Source organism: Babylonia areolata, chromosome 34, assembly GCF_041734735.1.
Source record: "Babylonia areolata isolate BAREFJ2019XMU chromosome 34, ASM4173473v1, whole genome shotgun sequence".
NCBI lineage: Eukaryota > Metazoa > Mollusca > Gastropoda > Neogastropoda > Buccinidae > Babylonia > Babylonia areolata.
This window is the reverse complement of record NC_134909.1, coordinates 4937337-4944943: the sequence shown is the minus strand read 5'-3', so window position 1 is coordinate 4944943 and position 7607 is coordinate 4937337. Positions and strand designations below refer to the sequence as shown.

The 7607-nt window shown below is 41.9% G+C and overlaps 1 pseudogene; it reads right to left on the bottom strand.

The window, feature by feature from the left end:
• Positions 1 to 3845, bottom strand: part of LOC143277364 (uncharacterized) — a 5500-nt pseudogene extending 1655 nt beyond the window's left edge.
• Between the last annotated feature and the right edge of the window lie 3762 nt (positions 3846 to 7607).

The following is a 7607-nucleotide window of genomic DNA, read 5'->3' as shown; positions in this document are numbered from 1 at the left end:
CACTTCGATAGGAAAAAACAAATAAAACTGCACGCATGAAAAAATACAAAAAAATGGGTGGCGCTGTAGTGTAGCGACGCGCTCTCCCTGGGGAGAGCAGCCCGAATTTCACACAGAGAAATCTGTTGTGATAAAAAGGAATACAAATACAAATACAAATGTGACTGACTGCTGCCGCGCTGATGCTGATCTGTGAACGGGTCATTGCGGTAGACAACTGATTCTGAACAGAAAGCTAGGTACAGAGCTCTTTGGGGTCCAAAGGAAACACACATTTTCAATTTCATGTATTTTATACTAAATTGGTAGAAGACGCAAATCCGCTTTTATGAATGTTTTCCAGTTTCTTACCATTCATGACATATCGTAAAGAATGAAATCGGTATTATACCGACTGCAAAGGTGAATTTACGAAGGCAGCACGGGATCGTTTAGTTCGCAAGTATAATTTTGTTGATATTTTACGCAATGCACAACTTGGATATACTCCATGCTCTGCTTATTAACGTGTAGAATATAAATATCTAAATATGTGTCAACCCGTTTCGGTTTCAATGAACATTATCAGCGCTCTGTCCAGACAATAAATTCGGAAAGTATGGAGAGCAGATGTTGGCAAAATTGAACATCATGCCTTGATGTGAAAAGAACGGTATGAAATACATATTTTTCTTCGGAAATGAACCGGTGTTTGCAAATGTAACTCACGAACCCTGGCGCAGTAGACGTCGATTTAGCATGGGATATAAATAATAAGCATAATGATAACAATGGATCATAAATTTTATTAATGATTATGTAAAACTTTGTTGTAACACGTGTAACATTGAATACAAGTTACCTAAACTAACTTTCCAGACACAGATGTTTGAATTACTGGATTTATAATAATGACAGTAATGAATCTATCATGCGATCCTTTTATGTATTTTATTAATGATTACCTAAAACCTTATGATATTTGTAACATGGAATCCAAAATACCTAAACTAACTTCCCCACCCTGGATGATTTTATTTTTCAGAAACACTGCAGGCACTCCATTTTCACATCAGTTCTCCGCAGTGTTTAACTGTTTAAGGTACTACTGTTCATCTTATTATGAAATGGGAATTGTATGATTTATATCACTTGGCAAAAGTTTTCATCTTTATCTGAAGAACCCTGATCAAAACACCGGATTCTTTGTATCTTTCTAATCGATCAATCAACAGAAAACTGATTGGCGTTATCCTCACAGCGAACAAATATGTAGGATTGCAGAAAAACAAAATGTAATAAAAGTAAGACTAGGAGAAAAAAAAAAACCCAAACAACAACAATAACAACAACAAACAACAACTAAAAATAAGGAATTTTATTATCTGCGTAAAGCAGAACCGAAGAACATGTGTTCCCTGTCCGAATGTGACACCCAACTTCATCTCAAGCACTACTAAACGTGAAATGCTTCAAACTTAATTACTTTTAAGAAATCCATTCGCAATCAATATATAGTTATGTTTTTCAGAACGTGTGTGATGTAAAATGTGGTTGTTCTAATCAAATTCTGCAAAACAATAAGTGCTTAGGCATGACGTGTTTCGGATACAACGATTTTTTTCATTCCACACGTCGTCTGTCTTGTGAACTGATAAACTATATCATTTCGTGATAAAACTTCACCAGACAGCAAAAGCCAGAATCAAGGTAATTTAAGGGGGTGATTTTCTACTTTGAACTTTGTTGTTTGGAACTTTTGATGCAACAAGTCTTCAACTGAAAGCAGTCTTACCGAACTACATGCGTTGCCTTGGTTCGAAATCTTGCGCCAGTATCCGAACATTACCGCATCTCGCCATGTGTCAGAAACAGTGATTGTGTCTAAACGTAATCGGATGAGAGAAAAAATGTACTAACATACACAGTTTATCTTTTAAAAATATAGCAACCACAGGGTGCGAATGAAAATATCGGAGATTTCCATGTAACATATGTACATTCCACACGCTGTCGGAAACAACACATTCTCTGAATCTGTGTTCAAACACACACGATTGAAGGGTGTTTGTCAAACCGATTTACGCTTTCCCGTGATGAATCCGCATGATGTATGTGAAAACAGTTTTAATTTTGCTTACATATATATTTTTTTATTGCGTCGTTTACATGCGCAGAAGTAACACAGAAAAGCGGAACTGAAAATAAATATGCGACGTCGATTGCATTTAAATAGTTGAATAGACTTTTTTTCCCAGAAGATGAGTGTATGTGCTGCAGAAGACATACGTGTTGACCACCTGTTGCAAGTAAAGAACGTGTAGTGTGTTCATGAATGTGCTTGCCTTTGAATGAAAAAAAAAAAAAAAAAAAAAAAAAAAAAACGTCAAGAGGAACGGGTTGTTTACGTCTGTCACGCGGTTTTTGTGTGTGTAATATTTCAAACTTAATGTACCATTTTTATTGATGATCAGTGTTTTATTATCACAACAAATGAATATAGATCAGGTCTGTATGTACTAGATTTTAATCAGGTTTGTACTTATTTGTTTCTGACCACTTCATGTTCAGACACATTGCCATGTCACAAAATGGCGCCAAAATTTTGGATGTTTTTAATAATTTTCAACACATTTAAGACACAAGAACAAACCATATTCTCACAAAATTGTTGCAGACATTTCTCTAATGAATTGCAATCCTGATAGCATGTGAAACATTTGAATAATCATTGTAAACACATGTTTATACTGAATCAGACAGTCTTTGCTCTTCATGACTAACTGATGCACTTCATTTTGCCACCTTCATACTCCAGCCAGATACATTTTCTTTCCCATGCTAAACTGACGTGTCTACTGCGCCAGGGTTCGTGAGTCACATTTGCAAATACCGCTTCATTTCCAAAGAAAAATATATATCTCATACCGTTCTTTTTACAGTAAAACATTCATAAAAGCAAATTTGCGTTTTCTACCAATTTAGTATATAACAGATGAAATTAAAAATGTTTGTTTCCTTTTGACCCCAAAGAGTTCTCTTATTTTCTGTACAGTATCTGTCATCTGCCGCAGTGTCCTACTAACGGAGGTATAGGACAGCATCAGCGCGGCAGCAGTCAGTCACAAGTACTGTACCGCGCTAAACGCTTTCTTCTGGCGACCCCTTACACCGCGCTTGCGTAACCCTGGCTGGTTCTTGCCTTGCGACTCTTTGTAAGGGGCTCTCTCATGGCCATAAGTGTGACAAATAATTATTAAAAACCAAACTCTAATATGTTCCCGCCCACCTACAGCGGTCGACTTTATATCATTGTGATCAGTACGATTTATTCTATTTTATCGTGAAAAGAACGGTTTTGTTGCACACATTTCGACCATTTTTGTATCTGCCCTGCCTGGACTATAAAAGCCATCAGCCTACTGAAGAATGGCAAAGCCGCAGGAGTTGACGGTATCCATCCCTCATTCCTTGCCGAGGTTTGGGTGAATGGCGGCCCATCACTCCACTCCAAACTCTTCATCAGCTGATGGGAGCACGGTTTACTCCCTCTGGAACTGCACAGCACAGTCCTCGTCACCCTGCACAAGAACGAGGGGGGAAAAGGCATGCAGCTCGAATTACACAACAATCACCCTGCTTTCTATTGTGGGAAAGAATCTTTGCTCGAATACTCGGCAGGTTAACTCCCAGCATGGCAGAAGTGCACCTCCCAGACAGCCAGTGAAGCTTTAGAGCGGGGTACAGCAGACGTGGCGTTCATACTGAGGCAACTCCCGGAGAAATGGCACGAACAGAATGGAGGTCTGTACATCAGCCTTGTTGATCTCACGTACGCTTTTGACAATTTGGATGCAGTCAGACATTTTACCACCCCTGACATTAAAATCTCTGCTTGAAATATTTTCTTGTGCTGTCATATTGACGAGGTCAGAGCGTACTCTGTCCCATATACTGTTTGTATATCTTTTAAAAACCTAATCATGAGTGTGATGGTGGTACATAGACAGCCAAGCGCAATGTTGGCAAGTATAGACAGCCAATGTGTTTCTGTTTTCAGAAATATCACCGTTTTGTGATAAAAGTATAGTTTCTTGTATCATTTCAAATGAAAATTCACATGCCTCCTGATGCTTCCCGCATGGAAGAACTTCGATTTTCATCTACTGAGACTTCCAAAGCAGGAGTGGTTTTTTTATGCTGTACAGCTGGTGCCCAGATAATTGTCTCACACTGTTTGATTTGTGTGCTTGTATAAACAGAGGACCATTAGGGTCCAGACTGTAACAACCTTCACGTTATCGCTGCTCCAAATCGAATGATGGTTTAATCATACACACACACACACTCACTCACATTCACACACACTGTGATTAAATGAAGCCTCAGGCAAAGTTTAAGTGGATCATCTGGTCACAGGAAAAATACGTTTTTATTGTTTTTGTTTGTTGTTTTGTTGTTGTTGTTGTTGTTTTGGGTTTGTTTGTTTGTTTGTTGTTGTTTTTTTTGGGGGGGGGAGGAAGGGGGGTGTTCAAATTCTATTTTTTTAAACATTCATTGTAATGATTCGTTCACACCACGACCAGCTGTAAAATGTCGCTGTAATCTGCTGCTGTAAAATGTCGCTAAACAATTCGTTCGTCATTCATTTTCGCGTCTCTGCTCACTGCAACAACACGATATTCCGCAGCGAGTTTTCTTTAACTGTGAACACTATTCACTTTGATCGAAACACTGAAACATGACCTGCACTGAGGCAAAGACACGGTGAACGTTCATGGGACTCGTACTTGCAACAAGTGTGTGTGTGTGTGTGTGTGTGTGTGTGTGTGTTGTACATTTTCACTTATTTGGGTTCATTGCACTGAAATCATTGGATGGTTTATGTTGATGGTTTTTTCTTCTTTTTCTCTCTGTCTCTCTCTCTCTCTCTTTTTATTTTTTTTTAAAGCCTTTATACATGTTCGCTAGCATGTTTTTGTGTTACACAACGTATCATATTGTTCTTTTCTTGCTATTGACTCATTTCTTTTTTTTGCAATAATTGTAAAGTGCCCTGAGCGTTGGAAGGAGTTATATAAAATTATTATCATCATTATTACCATCATCATCATTGCTGTAAATGTGATAACAGATCGGTTGCAGGAGCGAAGTGTACACAGGGGATATATTCCGGCCAGGTGGGGTATGACACGGCCTTCGCTGGTTTAAACCTGGGAGTCAAAATAGCCTAGGCTACTTAAGACCGGGGTATATAAACTAGCCAGGGGTAGAGTTTGGCCTGTTACACCGGTTTGTTCCGTTTTTCTGCTGTTCATGCATGTCCTTTCGTCCAAGGGCTAGTTGTACTGGTTGTATTTGGCTAGTGATGTTTGATGAAAATTTTGTCTTGTATTGCTTTGTCCCTTTTCCCACTCTGTGTGTGTGTGTGTGTGTGAGTCGACAGGGCCGATCATTCGCCATGGCGTTGTTTGGGAACGTGTCTACTTCTGATTCGTCCATCTCTTTCTCTCTCTGTCTCTCTCTCTGTGGTGTGTGTGTGTGTGTGTGTTTTAAAAGGAATCTCCCACCCCTCCTAACTCAGGACCAACGCCTCGACCACATCACCCCTCATGGAACAGACCACAGCCACGAACAACTTGACCTTAAAACCCATTTTCACTCATTCCTTTCCACCCCCTCTATACACCATACTTTCCATCCCCTGTAAACTCCTTCCTTGCTTCCCCCTCTACACTCCTTCCTTTCCAGCCCCACTAAACCAGTCCCTTTCTTACCCCTCTACACTTCCCTTTCATTCCCCTCTGTTCTCTTTCGTGTCCACACCCTCTACACTCTTTCCTTTCCACCTCCTATACACACCTTCCTTTCCAACCCCTCCCTACCCCCCCCCCCCACCCCCACTCCTTCCTTTCTACCCCCTCTACACTCCTTCCTTTCTACCACATCTACAATCTTTCCTTTCAGCCTACTCTTAACTTCCCTTTCCACCTCATCTATACTCCTTCCTTTCCACCCCTTCTACACTCCTTCCTTTCTACCCCCACCCCTTCTACACTTCCCATTCCATCCCCTCTACATTCCTTCCTTTGTATACCCTCTACACCCACTCCTTTCCACCCCCTCTACACTCCCTTTCCACCCCATCCACTCCCTCTATACTCCTTCCTGTCCACCCCCTCTGCATTCCCTTTTCCACCCCTCTACAATCCTTCCTTTCTACCCTATGTACACTCCTTCATTTCGTCCCCCTCTGTACTCCATCATTTCTACACCCTCTACACTCCTCCTTTTCCAGTACCTCTAAACTCCTTCCTTTCTACTTTCCATCCTCTCTACCTTTCCCTTCCTCCTCCCACCTATACACTCCTTCCTTTCTACCCCCTCTAAACTCCTTCCTTTCCACCCCCTCTTCACTCCTTCCTTTCTACCCCCTCTTCACTCCTTCCTTTCTACCCCCTCTTCACTCCTTCCTTTCTACCCCCTCTACACTGTTTCCTTTCCACCTCCTCTACACATCCCTTCCACCATCTCTACACTCTTTCCTATCTACTCCCTCAACAACCCTTTCTGCCGAACCCTCTACACTACCCTTTCCACACCCTCCACACTCCTTGTAGTGTAGAGTGTATCGAAAGGGAAGTGTAGAGGAGGTCAAAAGGAAGGACTGTAGAAGGGGTGTAAAGGAAGGAATGTAGATGGGGTGGAAAGGAAGGATAGTGGAGAGGGTAGAAAGGAAGCAGTGTAGAGGGGGTGGTAAGAAAAGTGTAGAGGGTGTTCGCAGGAAGGAATGTAGAAAGAGTAGAAACGAAGGAGTGTAGATGAGGTGGAAAGGGAGTTGTAGAGGGGGAAGTAAGGAAGGACTGTTGAGCGGGTAGAAAGGAAAGAGTGTAGAGGTGGTGGAATGGGAAGTGTAGAGGGTTTTGGCAGGAAAGTGTGTAGAGGGAGTAAAAAGGAAGGAGTGTAGATGGAGTAGAAAGGAAGGAGTGTAGAGGTGGTGTAAAGGGAAGTGTAGAGGAGGTCAAAAGGAAGGAATGTAGAAGGGGTGGAAAGGAAGGAGTATGGATGGGGTGGAACGGAAGGATAGTGGAGAGGGTAGAAAGGAAGCAGTGTAGAGGGGGTGGAAAGGGAAGTGTATAGGGTGTTGGCAGGAAGGAGTGTAGAGGGAGTAGAAAGGAAGGAGTGTAGAGGGTATGGAAAGGGAAGTGTAGAGGAGGAAGAAAGGAAGGACTGTTGAGCGGGTAGAAAGGAAGGAGTGTAGAAGGGGTGGAAAGGGAGTCGTAGAGGGGGTAGAAAGGAAGGACTGTTGAGCGGGTAGAAAGGAAGGAGTATAGATGTGGTGGAATGGGAAGTGTAGAGGGTGTTGGCAGGAAGGAGTGTAGAGGGAGTAAAAAGGAAGGAGTCTATAGGTGGTGGAATGGGAAGTATAGAGCAGGTGAAAAGGAAGGACTGTAGAAGGAGTGGAAAGGAGCGAGTGTAGATGGGGTGGAAAGGAAGGATAATGGAGAGGGTAAAAAGGAACCATTGTAGAGGTGGTGGAAAGGGAAGTGTAGAGAGGGTGGAAAGGGAAGTGTAGAGGGGGTGGAAAGGGAAGTGTAGAGGGTGTTGGCAGGAAAGGAGTGTAGAGG